Genomic DNA, 15,668 nt, shown 5'->3' with positions numbered 1-15,668 from the left:
ACGAGGTTAGGAAAGCTGAACAGTTGGGTATACTTCACCTTGTAGTAGGAACACAAAACCTAAGCTAAGCATCCTGAGAACCCACCTCTCAGAACTTACCTCTAGAAACAGGATATGGAAGAACACCACTAAGGAAGGGGATGCCAGGAAAGGAAGGGAGAACATTTCATATTCATTCTAGGAAAATATAAGAAACCGTTTACCCAATAATTTTTATTTTATATTAGATATGAGACAGTATTGTTTTGGTGGGGTGTATGATAATGGGATGATTGTCTATCCTAAGCCAAAATTTCAAAACCCTGATGTCACAGAACGTATCATTTCAGAAAAGGAGAACAAGATAGGAAAGTTATTGTGCTTGATTTATAACAAGGAATGCATAAGTGTGTGATGGCAATGATTAAAAGGCATGTGAAGACATAGAAGGGTATGATTAAGAGGTGTTAGATGGTTGTCAACTAGACACTCCTGGGAAGAGGGAACTTGAATTGAAGAGGCACCTCCCTCATACTGGCCTCTGGGCATTTTAATTGCTAATTGACATAGGAAGGTCTAGTTCTCTGCCAGGTGTGGGGGTGCCAGGTGTGGGGGCTTCAGAGTGGGATGCTATCGATTAGGCAGGTAAGCCTAAGCTGCATTTAAAAGGTAGCAAAAGCAAGTCAAACGACAGTACTCCTCCATAGTTTGTTCTTTGATTCCTGTCCCCACGTTCCTACCTTGAGCCCTTCTGTCCTGAGTTTCCTCAGTGATGGACTACAAGCTAGAAATGAAAACAACCCTTTTCCTTGTCGAGATGCTTATAGTCATGGTGTTTATCTCAGCAACTAAAACAAGTTGGGAAGCACTGTAGGAGAATCTCTCAAGAGAAACATCCAAGTGATTGTGCTTTGATATATTCATGAAAGCCAAGATATGTGTTCTTTAGGAAGGAGATAATTGCTTCAATTTCTTGCAAAGTTTTCAGAGTGAGGAAATAATTGGTCCTTTGGGAGTCAGTGCAGGAAACTTTTCGGTGCTTAAAAATATTTTCCTAATTTAATAATTCCTCTCATTTTGCTGAAAATGATAGCATTCAGTTTTTCATAAATGGATAGCATTTGTGGCACCCTCTGAAAGCTATTTTATTTGCTTTTTTTTTTTTTTACTGCCTCTACCTTCCTTCCACTCTCCCCTCCCTGACTCTAGGTAGGAGGAAAAGAAGGTTCGAAGGGTTTTTTGAAAAAAAAAAAAAAAATACCAATCTTAGTTTTCAGGATATCCAGCAGTCTTGCAGAACCAGTAGCCTTCTTTTTCCACCCATCTCCTCAAAGCTTTCTTCCTCTCTTTGGGCTCTGGTATTTATATAGTCTCAGAGTCCTCAGAGTTAAACTATCTCCAACTGGCAAAGACAACACCCTTTTCTGCAAAACATGAGGCAGTTATCAGCTGTGGACAAACTCAGGCAGTCTGACACACCACACATGGGATTAAAGCAAAAGCCTGTTTAATTAATATAACTGAATTTTTAAAGAAACCAAAACTTCCACTGCAACTATTACCATGTTTTCATTACCTATCCATAAATGATAGGTGTCTAGTTTGAGCTACATCTTCTATAGATATGAACATGAAGATAACACTGTGGTGGGATTATTTCATTTTATTTATAACAATAATTTGGATCATTCAGCAGCTCCATTAATATGTTTTTAGGAATTTTCATGCTATTTCTATGTCGACAGTTCTAATTTATACTTCAATCAAAATGTATATAAGTTTCCTTACTGCCACACCTTTGCTAGCATTTGTTATGCTTCTGTCTTTTTGATAATATTTATTCTAGCTACGTTGAGATATCTTGTTGTGGTGTAGATTTTCATTTTCTTGATGGTTAATGATGTTAAACATTTTAAGATACATTTGTTGGTAATTTGTATGTATTTGTGTGTGTGTGTTTGTGTGTATGTGTGTAGGCCAGAAGTCAATGTCAGGTGTCTTTCTTTCACTCTCTACCTATTTTTTTAATCTTCTGAAATTAAAACAGAATTACATAATATTCTCCTTTCCCCTTTCTACCTCTAACCTCTCCCATGTTTGTTCTTTTGTGGGACAGGGTCTGTCACTACATCTGAGTTCACCAGCTCAGGTGCCTGGCCAGAAAACCCAAAGTTCTTCCTGTCTCTGTTTCTCCAGAGCTGTTAGTACAGGTCTGTCACTGTCCCTAGCTTTTTCCTCTTTAACACAGGTTTGTGGGGAAAAACTCATGTCCTTACGCTTGTACAATAATTACTTTACTGACTGAGCCATCAGCCCAGATCTCATTTTCATACCTTTTTATGAGAGGCATTTATTCACATCATTTACTCAGTTTTAAGTTGAAATTTGGGCAGCTAAATGAATGAATGGACTGGGGTATATTATTTTAAATAAATCAAGTTAGACACAAAATAGCATATATTGTGTATTCTCTCTCATGTGTAAATGCCTTTAAAACGAGGCGAATGCAGAGTAGTTGCCTTCTAAAGGTTGGGAAAGGGAGTGGGGTAAAGCTTAGGAAATGTGTACCGCAACACACAGAGCTCTAATGCTCTTTAGCACAGAGGGTTATTTTAGCTCACCATAACCTATTTCATATTTTATGAATAACTGGAATAGAGACACTCGAAGGCTTTAAACCTAAAGTAATAGTAAAAGATATAAATGTCAATTATTCTTACTTGATCTAAACTATCAGTTATATATAAGTATAGAAATATTACAATGTAACTCACAGATATGTATAAATACATATAATTTGTAGGAATGAAGGATTTATTTGGACTTACGTTCCAGAGAGATAAGAGCCATCACCATCAGGCTTCCCCGGTGAAGTAGCAAGCAAGTATCAGGCATGGCGGCTAGAACAAGATGAGAGCTCATATCTTAAACCTCAAGCAAACGAGTGAACTAACGACACGAGGCTTTTAAACTTTTTTTTTTTTTAGATATTTATTTTTCCTTTTGGTTACTTTTATTTTTGAGATTATAATTTGATTATAACATTTCTTCCTTTCCATTCACCCCCCAAACTCTCTCACATAACCTCCCACTCTCCTTCAAATTCATAGTGTAATAATAATAAAAGTATAGCCAAAGTGCTAACTGCCCTAATTTGAACATTAAACGACATACAGGCACTGGCTTTACAATGTAACTCATAATTACATAAATTACATAATTTAAATAATAGTTAATTAGAAAGTGCGATGCTCTTCAACATTTGCATGTAAGAGTTTATTAGAAATTATTATCTGGCGGTGATAGTAATGTGACACATTCGCATGCACAGAAATGCACACACAAAAATCGGTGTGTTCCTAACTTCTCCGTGTCCAAGCCCAGTGCCAGAAGCCTTGCAATAGCAGGTAGCCCTACCCATGTTGGGTATCCATGTGACAAACTGCCAGTGATGTTTCTTTACAGGCTACAGTATCAATGGCACTTATGTCTAAAGCACAGTTCTTGGGAACTGTGAGTTGTGACCTTATGTCACTTCATGGAATGTTGCCCTACCCATGTTGGGTATCCATGTGGCAAAATGCCAATGATGTTTTTTTACAGGCTATAGTATCAATGGCACTTAGGTCTAAAGCACAGTTCTTGGAACTGTGAGTTGTGACCTTATGTCCCTTCATGGAATGTTGAGGTCAAAAAGGAATTTGGCAATAGGAAAAAGTGTCTGACTGCCCAATGACCAAACACTGATTTGAAGTCAAATGTGTGATGAGCCTGAGGTGGCTCTGGCAATGCTCACCCAGGCTGCATCATATGGTTTTGCTGGAGCCTCATGAGTACAGATGTAAGCATGATGTAGACTTTTAAGGAATTGCTTCCTTGCATGCCCTGATGATTTTCCCACCCCAGTTTACACCAGTATGCTGTACAGCTTGCTGCTGCTCAGTTTTTTTAATGCTTTGTTGTTAAAGTCTATGGTGACAGAGTGAGCCTTTTACTTCTTTCTTATATATTGGCTGAGGAAGTCAAATATTGTAACCAATAGTCTTCTATAATCTTTTTTTTCATCCAATGCAAACATTAATTTGTGAATAATAATTTAAGTACATTCTTTGATACTTAAAATATTTCTAAAATTATCATATGCTAAATAATATGCATCTTAATAAGATACATCTCTTATTTCTCAAGATATGGATTAAAATACAATGATAAGAACAATAACAGACAAAGAAACAATGTCTCTAACAGAGGTCATGAATCAAATGGGCCTAACAGACATTTACAGAACCTTACACTCAAACACAAAAGAATTTACCTTCTTCTCAGCACCTCATGGAACCTTCTCCAAAATTGACCATATAGTTGGTCACAAAGCAAGCCTCAGCAGATACAAGAAGATTGAAATAATCTCTTGTATCTTGTCTGATCCCCATGGAATAAAGCTGGACCTCAACAACAACAGAAATAGCAAAAAGCCTACACACACATGGAAACTAAACAACTTGCTACTAATTGACAGCTGGTTCAGGGAAGGAATAAAGAAAGAAATTAAAGTATTCCTAGAATTCAATGAAAATGAAGACACAATAAACCAAAACTTATGGGACACAATAAAAGCAGTGCTAAAAGGGAAGTTCATAGCACTAAGTGCCTTCCAGAAGAAATTTGAAACATCTCATTCAAGCAATTTAATGGCTCACCTAAAAGCCCTAGGAAAATAAAAAGAAGCAGACACACCAAAAAGGAGTAGATGGCTGGAAATAATCAAACTCAGGGCTGAAATCAATCAATTAAAAGCAAATAAAACAATTCAAAGAGTCAATGAAACCAAGAGCTGGTTCTTTGAGAAAATCAACAAGATAGACAAACCCTTGGCCAAACTAACTAAAAGTCAGAGAGACACCATCCAAATCTACAAAATCAGAAATGAAAAAGGGGACATAACTACAGACACTGAGGAAATCCAAACAATCATTAGGACTTACTTCAAAAGTCTATATCCCACAAAATTTGAAAATCTAAATGAAATGGACAATTTTCTTGATCGATTCAACTTACCAAAGCTGAATCAGGACCAGGTAAATCAATTAAATAGTCCTATATCCCCCAAGGAAATAGAAGCAGTCACCAAAAGCCTCCCATCCAAAAAAAGCCCAGGACCAGATGGTTTCATCACAGAATTCTACCAGACCTTCAAAGAAGAGCTAACTCCAGATCTCTTCAAACTATTCCACAAAATAGAAACAGAAGGAACACTACCAAACTCATTCTATGAAGCCACAGTCACCTTGGTACTTAAACCTCACAAAGACCCAACAAAGAAAAAGAATTTCAGACCAATCTCCCTCATGAACAATGATGCAAAAATACTCAACAAAATACTTGCAAACCGAATATAAGAACACATCAAAGATGTCATCCACTATGACCAAGGAGGCTTCATCCCAGGTATGCAGGGGTGGTTCAATATATGGAAATCCATCAATGTTATCCACCATATTAACAAACTGAAAGAAAAAAAATAAACCACATGATAATCTCCCTAGATGCTGAAAAAGCCTTTGACAAAATCCAAAATCCATTCATGTTTAAAGTCTTGGGGAGATCAGGGATACAAGGCACATATCTAAACATGGTAAAGGCAATATACAGCAAGCCTATAGCCAACATCAAACTGAATGAAGAGAAACTTAAAGCAATCCCACTGAAATCAGGGACAAGACAAGGCTGCCCACTTTCTTCAACATAGTGCTGGAAATCCTTGCTAGAGCAATAAGACAGTTGAAGGAGATCAAGGGGATACAAATTGGAAAGGAAGAAGTCAAATTATCACTATTTGCAGATGATATGATAGTATACCTGAGTGTCCCCAAAAACTCTACCAGGGAACTCCTACAGCTGATAAAAACCTTCAGCAAAGTGGCCAGATGCAAAATTAACTCAAAAAAATCATTAGCCCTCCTGTATACAAAAGACAAAAGGGCTGAGAAAGAAATTAGGGAAACAACACCCTTCACAATAGCCACAAAGGACATAAAGTACCTTGGTGTAACCCTAACCAAGCAAATCAAAGACTTGTATGAAAAAATTTCCAGTCTCTAAAGAAAGAATTAGAAGAAGATATGAGAAGATGGATAGATCTCCCATGCTCATGGCTTGGCAGGATTAACAGTAAAAATGGCCATCTTACCAAAAGCAATCTATAGATTTAATGCAATTCCCATCAAATTGCCAACACAATTCTTTACAGACCTGGAAAGAAAAATTCTCAACTTCCTATGGAATAACAAGAAACCCAGAACTGCTTAAACAATACTCTACAATAAAAGATCTTCTGGAGGTATCTCCATCCCTGATCTTAAGCTGTACTATAGAGCAGAGTCCAATTGGGTTACATAGTAATGTGAAGAGGGACTGCCTCTGACATAATCTGATTGGCCTGCTCTTTGATCACCTCCCTCTGGGGGGGAGCAGCCTTACCAGGCCATAGTAGAGGACAATGCAGCCACTTTTGATGTGAACTGACAGACTAAGATCAGAAAGGAGAGGAGAACCTCCCCTATTAGTGGACTTGGGGAGTGGCATGCAAGCAGAGGTAGGAGGGAGGGTAGGATTGGGAGGGGAAGAGGGAGGGGCTTATGGGGGGATGCAGAATGAATAAAGTGTAATTGATGAAAAATTAAAAAAAACAACTGCATGGTACTGGCATAGAAACAGAATGGTGGATCAATGGAACTGAAAAGAAGACCCAGAAATAAACCCACACACTTATGGACACCTGATTTTTGACAAAGATGCCAAAACCATACAATGGAAAAAAGATAGCATCTTCAACAAATGGTGCTGGTCCAACTGGATGTCTACATGTAGAAAAATGAAAATAGATCCATACTTGTCACCCTGCACAAAACTGAAGTCCAAGTGGATCAAAGATGTCAACATAAAACCTGACACATTAAATCGCAAAAAAAAAAAAAAGTGGGGAATACCCTAGAACTCATTGGCACAGGAGAAAACTTCCTGAACAGAACACCAACAGCATAGGCTCTAAGAGCAACAATCAATAAAAGGGACCTCATGAAACTGAAAAGCTTTTGTAAAGCAAAGGACATTGTCATCAAAACAAAACGACTGTCTACAGATTGGGAAAGAATATTCACTAACCCTTTATCTGACAGAGGGCTAATATCAAGCATATATAAAGAACTAAAGAAGCTGAAAAGCAGCAAACCAAGTAATCCAATTAAAAAATGGGGAACAGCGCTAAACAGAGAATTCTCTGTAGAGGAATATCGAATGGCAAAGAAACAAAGAAATGCTCAACATCATTAGCCATTCAGGAAATGCAAATCAAAACCACCCTAAGATTTCACCTTACACCCATCAGAATGGCCAAGATGAAAAACTCAAGTGACAATACATGTTGGAGAGAGGTTGTGGAGAAAGGGGAACCCTCCTCCACTGCTGATGGGAATGTAAACTTGTACAACCACTCTGGTAATGAATTTGGCACTTCCTCAGACAAATAGGAATAGTGCTTCCTCAAGACCCAGCCATACCACTCCTAAGCATATATCCAAAAGAGGCTCAAGTACACAATAAGTACATTTGCTCAACCATGTTTGTAGCAGCCTTATTTGTAATAGCCAGAAGCTGGAAACAGCTCAGATGCCCCTCAACTGAAGAATGGATGCAGAAATTGTGGTACATCTACACAATGGAGTATTACTCTGCATTGAAAAATAAGAAAATCATGAAATTTACAGGTAAATGGTGGGACCTGGGAAGGATCATCCTGAGTGAGCTGTCCCAGAAGCAGAAAGACACACACGGTATATATTCACTCATATAGACTTACAGGATAAACCTACTAAAATCTGTACATCTAAAGAAACTAATCAAAAGAGAGGACCCTGACTAAAACGCTCAATCCCCATCCCAAAAGGCAAAGAGGATGGACATCAGAAGGAAAAAGCAGGAAACAACCTAGGAACCTGCCACAGAGGGCCTCTGAAAGCCTCTCCCCTGCAGACTATCAAAGCAGCTGCTGAGACTTTAAAGCCAACTGTTGGGCAGAGTGTATGGAATCTTATGTAAGAAGTGGGAAATAGTAGGTTATGGAGAGGACAGGAACCCCACAAGGAGAGCAACAGAACCAGAAAATTTGAACAAAGGGGTCTTCCCAGATACCCATACTCCAACCAAGTACCAGGCATGGAGATAACCTAGAACCCCTGAGCAGATGTAATCCATGGCAGTTTAGTGTTTAAGTGGGTTACGTAGTAATGGGAAGACGGATGGTCTCCAACACAATCTGATTTGCCTGCTCTTTGATCACCTCCCCCTGAGTGGGGAGCAGCCTTACCAGGCCATAGAAGATGACAATGCAGCCACTCCTGATGTGATCTGATAGACTAAGATCAGAAGAAAGGAGAGGAGGACCTCCCCTATCAGTGGACTTGGGGAGGAGCATTCGTGAAGTAGGGGGAGGGAGGGTGGGATTGGGAGGGGCGGGTAGAGGGGCTTATGGGGGGATACAAAGTGAATAAAGTGTAAAAAATATAAAAAAAATAAAAAAAATTTGAAAAAAGAAGGAACATTTAAAAAAAGAATGATAACAGAAATGAAGACAAAATAATACATCTTTTATTCTGTTTTTTCTTCCATTATCATCAGCATCATTATTATTATTTTTACAATTTATTCACTTTGTATGCTGGTTGTAGCCCCCTCCCTCATCTCCTCCCAGTCCGACTCTCTCTCCATCTTCCTTTGCTACCCCTCTCTCCTGCTCCTTGATAACTTCCCCCTGCTGGGGCAACCTAGACAATCCACAGAGGAAGCCCTGATGGGACCTGATAGGCTAGGGTCAGACAGTTGGGGGGATGGGGAAGGACTTCTATGATCTGAGCTGTGTTGTTTCCATTCTTGTGGTACAGTTAAGCATATATTTCTGTTCTTACACACTTGTTTGGTTTGTGCTTTATGTGGACAGTCACATGACACAGCACAAGAGACAACCTGCTGGAGTCTGTTCTCTCCTTCCATTATAGGGATTCTGGAGATCAAGTTCCGGTTAGGAAGTTTGAAGACAGGTTCCCTTAATTGCTCATCTGTTCTTGCTGGCCCAGTTAGAAAAAAAATTTTAAATTTATATTTATACATTTTAAATGTATGGTGTGTGTGTGGCATATGCATTCATGGCATGTGTGTGAAGGTCAGAGAACAAATTTTGGGAAACAGTTCTTGTCTTCTATGTTGAACTCAGGTTGCCCAGCTTGGGCAAGCACCTTAACTACTCATCTGTCTTACTAGCTCCATATCTTACTTTTCTTCAAATTTTCATGGAAGTTGATAGGTAGTTTTAGAAGCTTGACTACATTTCTGTCTGATAAATAAGGAATATTCAGAAAGTGGCTACTTTTAAAAATGTCATTACCAACTCACAGATCTGAACTATATTTAATGGTCTTAAAGTCATTGTTTTTGCAACACACCTTCCTTCATCTCTGGCCAGTAGGAATCTTCTCCAGTTGACTCCTTAACATTTTACCCCCCTGACATAAGTAATCTTTGCTGACTGGCATCATAAGGTGCTCCTAACAGAGATTACCATGTAGATTTTTCTGTAATCGGACTGGAGTCAGCCACTTCTGCAAGAAGACTTTGTTTCTCGTGTCAAGATATATTACAATGTCATTATGTTTATCATATCTTATAGGTCTAAATAAGTGAGTATATACCACGTGTGTCTTTCTCCTTCTGGGATACCTCACTCAGAATGATCTTTTCTAGATACCACCATTTGCCTGCAAATTTCATGATTTCCCCTCAATGAACTCAATGGCGGGCTCTTTGACCTCCCCACCCCACTTCCCAGGGAGGAGCAGCCCTGCTAGGCCACAGAGGAGGACTTTGCAACCAGTCCTGCAGATACCTGATAAGCTAGGGTCAGATGAAAGGGGATGAGGTCCTCCCCTATCAGTGGACTTGGAAAGGGGCAGGGAGGAGATGAGGGAGGGAGGGTGGGATGGGGAGGGAATGAGGGAACGGGATACAGTGGGATACAAAGTTAATAAAATGTACCTAATAAAAAAATAAAATAAAGTTTTACCTAAAAAGAGATATATTACAAAAGATCAGGACAAGGCACCAGGTATACTCATTATTGTTGAAGTTGTCTATGTTGCTAGGATATCTCATGGGTAAAGTCAGAACATAGATTATAAAACCCAAGGATATGTGTGTGTGTATATATATTTGAAGAATCATTTGTTTTACTTCTGGTTATATACATAGTAGTCTTAATAATGCTATTATGTCAGCATGGCTACTAAAAGTGCTTGAAACATTCTATTCCTGTGTTCTCCATTTTTTTTTTAATTGTGGATTTTACCTACACCATCAGAGCCCATATCTACTTAGTATTGCTGAGTTTTTTTGAGGGGAAAAATTTTAAGACAATACATTCAAGCTGGCCACCATGGTGCACATCAGTAACCCCATTATTCAGGAGGCTTGGGTAGAAGAACCACAAGTTGGAGTCCAGTCTGGGCTACACAGTGAATTCCATATCAGCAAAACCAACCAGCCAAAACCCCTATCTAAAAACAATAAAACCCTCACAGCCAACAAAAACAAAACATCCCCCCAAATATTCACAAATGTGAATAAGAAAAAAATAAATTTTACAACAGTTAGTATTTATGCATGAACAAATATTTATTTAAATATTTATTTAAAAAATGTACAAGCAAGCCAGACTGAGTACAGTTACTTGCAACATACACGAGATGGGTATACAACGTATCAAAAGGATGTTCTATATCTCTGTGTTTATAAAATCAGCCAAGACCTCAGCACAAGCAAAATTCATTTCCTTTTTCATTCTATCTTCTCCTTAGTTTTATAGGCACAAATTGTCTAAACTCAATGAAGACCTTTGACCAAGCTGGCCTCCATTGCTGCAATGAGATTCATACAAAACCAATCAACTCTTCTTGATGTCTGCAAGCATGATTGTGTGTATGAGAGAGAGAGAGAGAGAGAGAGAGAGAGAGAGAGAGAGAGAAAGAGAGAGAGAACATTATTATGAAATAGAACTCAAGCAATATAAAGTGTGCCAACCCAGGAGAGTCAATTGTGTTTCTTTCAAGATTGGCTTCATCCAAATATACAAGTATGAATATAAACTAACTTTAATTTTTTCTTATGAAAGTTAAAACTTTGTGGTCATTATATTTCTTATTACACAGTATATTTTGGACATTTTAAAAAATTATATAGACATCCTTATTCTTCTTATCCTTCAGTATTCAACCAAGTTAAAGTTCCAGAATAATTTCAGCAGCTGTATTCTGACATCTGAGTTACTGTCAACTTGTATAATTATTTGTGTAATGGGGCAGAAGAAATGTCCAAGATCCTATCATAAAATGCATGAATATTGAAGAAGTGAGACAGGAAGAGGGGCTAGACTAAGGCAACACTGAGGCAGGCTGGTTAGGGGAGCTTCGTGGGTTGGATGACAGATAGATTGGCAAACTTGAGCCTGGTAAGGAAAGAGAGAAGGTAAAGGAATGCAGATGTGAAAACAGAAATCACAGAAAGAGAGACAGGAAATGAACTCCCGGCATAGGGAGTGTGGTGGGGGAGCCAGGAAGAGCAAGGCTGCCTGAACTGAAGCATCTGAAGCTCGCACAGAGGAACCAGAGGCTGCCTCTTTCCCAGTCTTCGCTGTGGGGACTCAGCCAGGCCAGTTCTGCCTTGTCACTTACCTTCCAGAGCACATCACATGATGATGTGAGTGACACTAGAGCACGCCTCTTTTCCCACACGTTCATTCCCACACCCAAGAAAGTTCATGGATTAATGACGCACATGTATTAACACGCACCCTGGCGTGAGGCTGCTAAAGGGCCAGGGTGCTGGCGTGAGCTCACTCTCCTTATTGCCAGTAGAAAACTTCCCAGTGAGGTGCTGTCACTAGCGAGACCCTGGAGGCATGACCTGTGAAATGGTTGAAGCAGGAGCCTAATTCTGGGATTGCTCAGCAATTATGAACATTGAACATCAGAAAAGACACAGTGAAGGGAGAGGGATGTGTAAAGAGGAAGATAGTCTTGGAACCTAGAGTCAAAAGTTTGTGAGCTGTTAGAGAACCAATGTCACTTTTTATCCCACACATGTTCGGATAGTCTAAAATGGATGTATGGTTTACGCATTACACATGGCAAATTAATGTTAGGAAATGCATTACTACTACAAAATTTCAATATTGAGCTACTAAAAACAGCAAGCCGAAGCCTGTGTAATAGCTCAAACACACAGTACTTGTTTAACGTGTGTGTGTGGGCATAGATTCAAGCCTAAAAACAACAAAAAGAAAAACACAAATAACAATAATTGAGCAATGTACTTAGGAACCACTCCATCACAGATGCGAGCTGCTCAGCATCTTAAAATCACCCGTGGACCACACACAGTCTGATGTGGAGAATGACTACTATAGAACAGTGTGAACTGCTGTTTTCAGGTTGTTAAAGCCCACAGTGAGGTTGGTACCCAAGGCAAGCTTAACGCTTGAGAAGTTGGCAGGAACGTTTCACTCTGTCCCTAAAGGCCTTTATGAGTTTGTCATTTTGGAGAGTGAAGATGAAAGGATTCAGAACCAACACCAGAGCGACGCCACCCTGTTGTGCTCTGCTGTCTGTGTCTGCTTGGGTTTCACGTAGAGGAACAAGCAGCTGCCAATCACAACGTAGGTGAAGTGGGAGGCACAGGTGGAGAAGGCTTTCCTCCGGCCAGAGGCTGAGGGGATCTTGAGGATGGTGGAGATGATGTATGTGTAAGAGATAATTGTAAGGATCATGGAACCAATGATGATGAAAACAGCCATTAAAAACAGAATAAACTCTGTGAAAAGGGTGTTTTCACAGCATAGCTTGAACAATTGTCCCTGGTCACAGTAGAAATGGTCTAACAGGTTTGCCTTGCAGAAAGTAAGCTGAAATGTGGCATAGACCGGCCATATTTGAAAGAGGAACCCAAATACCCATGACACGATTACCGTCCAGGTACAAGTCTGGCTGCTCATGATGACGCTGTATCTCAAAGGGTTGCAGACAGCCACATACCGGTCCACTGCCATCACTCCTATTAACACCAACTCTGAGCTTCCCAGCGAAAGTTACAAATAGAGCTGTGCGCAACATGCAGACAAAGATATTATCTGGATCTGTAGAAGTAGTCCCTGGAGCATATAAGGGACAGCAATGGATGTGATCAGAATCTCCAGGACAGAGAGGTGGCCAAGGAAGAAGTACATGGGGGACTGCAGACTTTTGTCAGCACAATTAGGATTATGAGCATATTTCCTAGTATTGTCACCGATTACACGAACAGGAAGGTTGCAAAAAGGATATGACGAAGTTCTTTGGAGACAGGAAAACCTAACAGAAAAAAAGCTGTAGCACTAGAGTAGTTCCCCAACATTTGGTTCTGAGCACTTGTAGTTATGAGCTCTGAAGAAAAGGGAGAGAAGACATTGCTAGTCATTTCCTACTAAGAAAGATGTGGTTCAATCATGTGCAGCACAGTGGCTAGGACTGGTTCAGAGACGGCAGACAAAGGACAAGTGCTTTTTCCTTGTGCGGAAGTTAAAACGTCAATGTGAATGCAGAATCCAATAATTAGAGTTCAGGCAGTGTTAGAAGGTTAGAGGGTGGAGTTAAGAAAGGGTAACTGGATTTGAAGAGCAAATAATGCATGAAAAACTCTACTAAACTCCATTAGTTTACTCAACGTAGCAGATGCTGACATATACTAAAAGAAGTAAATATCGTTCTGAGTTGTGAATATGGTCCCTTCCTATTCATAAGCTCTACATGACTATGAAAGATTCATGCTGTCTTATTCTCATACACAGCTGATGACAAAATTCTTTTTAAACCACGAAGAGTATTGAATTAGACAGAGGATGATGTCAGTAATCAACACCATATTATGGCCATTGAAACCTTCTACCAACAGACACTCCCCTGTTCCTGGTGAACAGTTCCTGTTTACCCCTCTTTGGCGCCAAACAGCAGTGAGAGTGCATCAAGTTTCCTTTTATAATTAGCTCAGTTCACCTGCAATGTCCTAATTATGCTAATTCTGCTGTCTGGTGAGCATATTCTACTCTATGGATTCCTGCTCTAGTACCATGTGCCAGCGGAAACTTTTACTATGGAATGTTCTCAGAAATATGTACTTAGTTACTGTGTTTTTCCAGAACATAGGTTCCATTTACCGCCCTGTAGACTGTTCTGCCCATTGTCATTGCTGTGGTAGGTGAGGATGGGGTGTGGAACCGTAAGACTGAGGATAAGACTGAGGATCATGATGTAGTTGCCCTCAGTCCATTGGCTAAGTGGTTCCCTGAGTGGGCTAGTGTCTTCCTCCATTTGATCTTTGGGACGGTGTCTTCCTTGTTTTCTCCTCAGTAAATGCATCTTTTCAGAGGAGATAGATTAAACAGCAGCTAGGACTTGTCAAGTAAGGCTGTTTCTCTCCCAGACTTTAACACTTGTTATAACCAGGACAGAAGGAGGATCCAGAAGAGGCTTTTGGATCCCCATCTTCTATTTGTCTCTTGCTTTCCTCATATTGAACTGGTGGATAGGAGGTTTTGCGTTCAAGTAGTATCCCTTCCTTCAAGAGAGCTGAACATTCTAGAAAAGAGTCAAAGCCATCTACCAGGGACCATGAGTTTCTCTGGGGTACTACATAGGATAGATGGCCATGGTCTGCATTGAGCTTAAGAAGTCATCTCAGGACAAACGATCTTCCTCTAATCATGTTTTGCTGCATGAGTCACATGAGAAATTTAATTTTCTATCTGACACTAATATGCAATAGACAAGGACTTCAGCCTCTTAGGATTTTGGGTCTATCATTCACAGCCTTTGGGTCTTTTCTGACGTATCCAGGTTCAAAAGATTATTTCTCACCATTGCTTCCAATAGAACACATAGGACCTTTTACTCGAATCTGTCAGATTTTCTTATGTTGTCAGCTCTTACATTTGAAGTTGAAGGCTGACTTCTGTTTATTTTCTGTTGCTCTTTGCAACATGTAATCATACTATGAAAACAAGAACCTTGCTGTTCTTGTTCATTCTTCCTAATATGGAAAGTGGGCAAGTTCTCAATGAATACTTTTTTACTCAGTCCATGAATTAGTTAATGAAGAAAAAAAAAAAAACTATGAACAAAGCTTATCCCATCTTTGCTACAACCAGTTCAGATGCAGCTGTCTTTACTTCCCTTTGTCTTTACGACACTGACCTTTCAATATTCAGTCTTTTTCTTTTTATGTAGATGTTTATGAAATAGCCACTGTGGAGCTCTTGGTTGGGGGAACTCAGTAACCTGCTTTCTACAATCTTTGCCTGATCAGGACCACAGGAAGAGTAAAGAGAGGTGGGGGTTTGACAATACCAAGAGCTCTGCTTGTGTCCAACCCTGAGCCTAGGCAGAGCCAGAAGTGCTCTGACCTTGGAAAAGGTGTTTCTTCTCTGACTCTCTCTATTCCACTGTTTGCCTCGCTCACTCCTCAGGATCTGATTGTGAGGATTCTCCTAGGCAGCCGGCTCATTCAGCGCATGGCCCTCTCTCCTTCACAGAAAGGAGACACTGGCAGAGATC

General features: G+C 39.8%; 1 pseudogene; it reads right to left on the bottom strand.

Moving 5' to 3' along the window:
* Nucleotides 1–12,395: 12,395 nt before the first annotated feature.
* LOC110553969 (olfactory receptor 9A1-like) lies at nt 12,396–15,439 on the bottom strand (annotated as a pseudogene).
* Nucleotides 15,440–15,668: the final 229 nt, after the last annotated feature.

The sequence above is a fragment of the Meriones unguiculatus genome, chromosome 3 (genome assembly GCF_030254825.1).
Source record: "Meriones unguiculatus strain TT.TT164.6M chromosome 3, Bangor_MerUng_6.1, whole genome shotgun sequence".
NCBI classification, from domain to species: domain Eukaryota; kingdom Metazoa; phylum Chordata; class Mammalia; order Rodentia; family Muridae; genus Meriones; species Meriones unguiculatus.
This window is presented reverse-complemented; position numbering and strand designations above follow the sequence as displayed.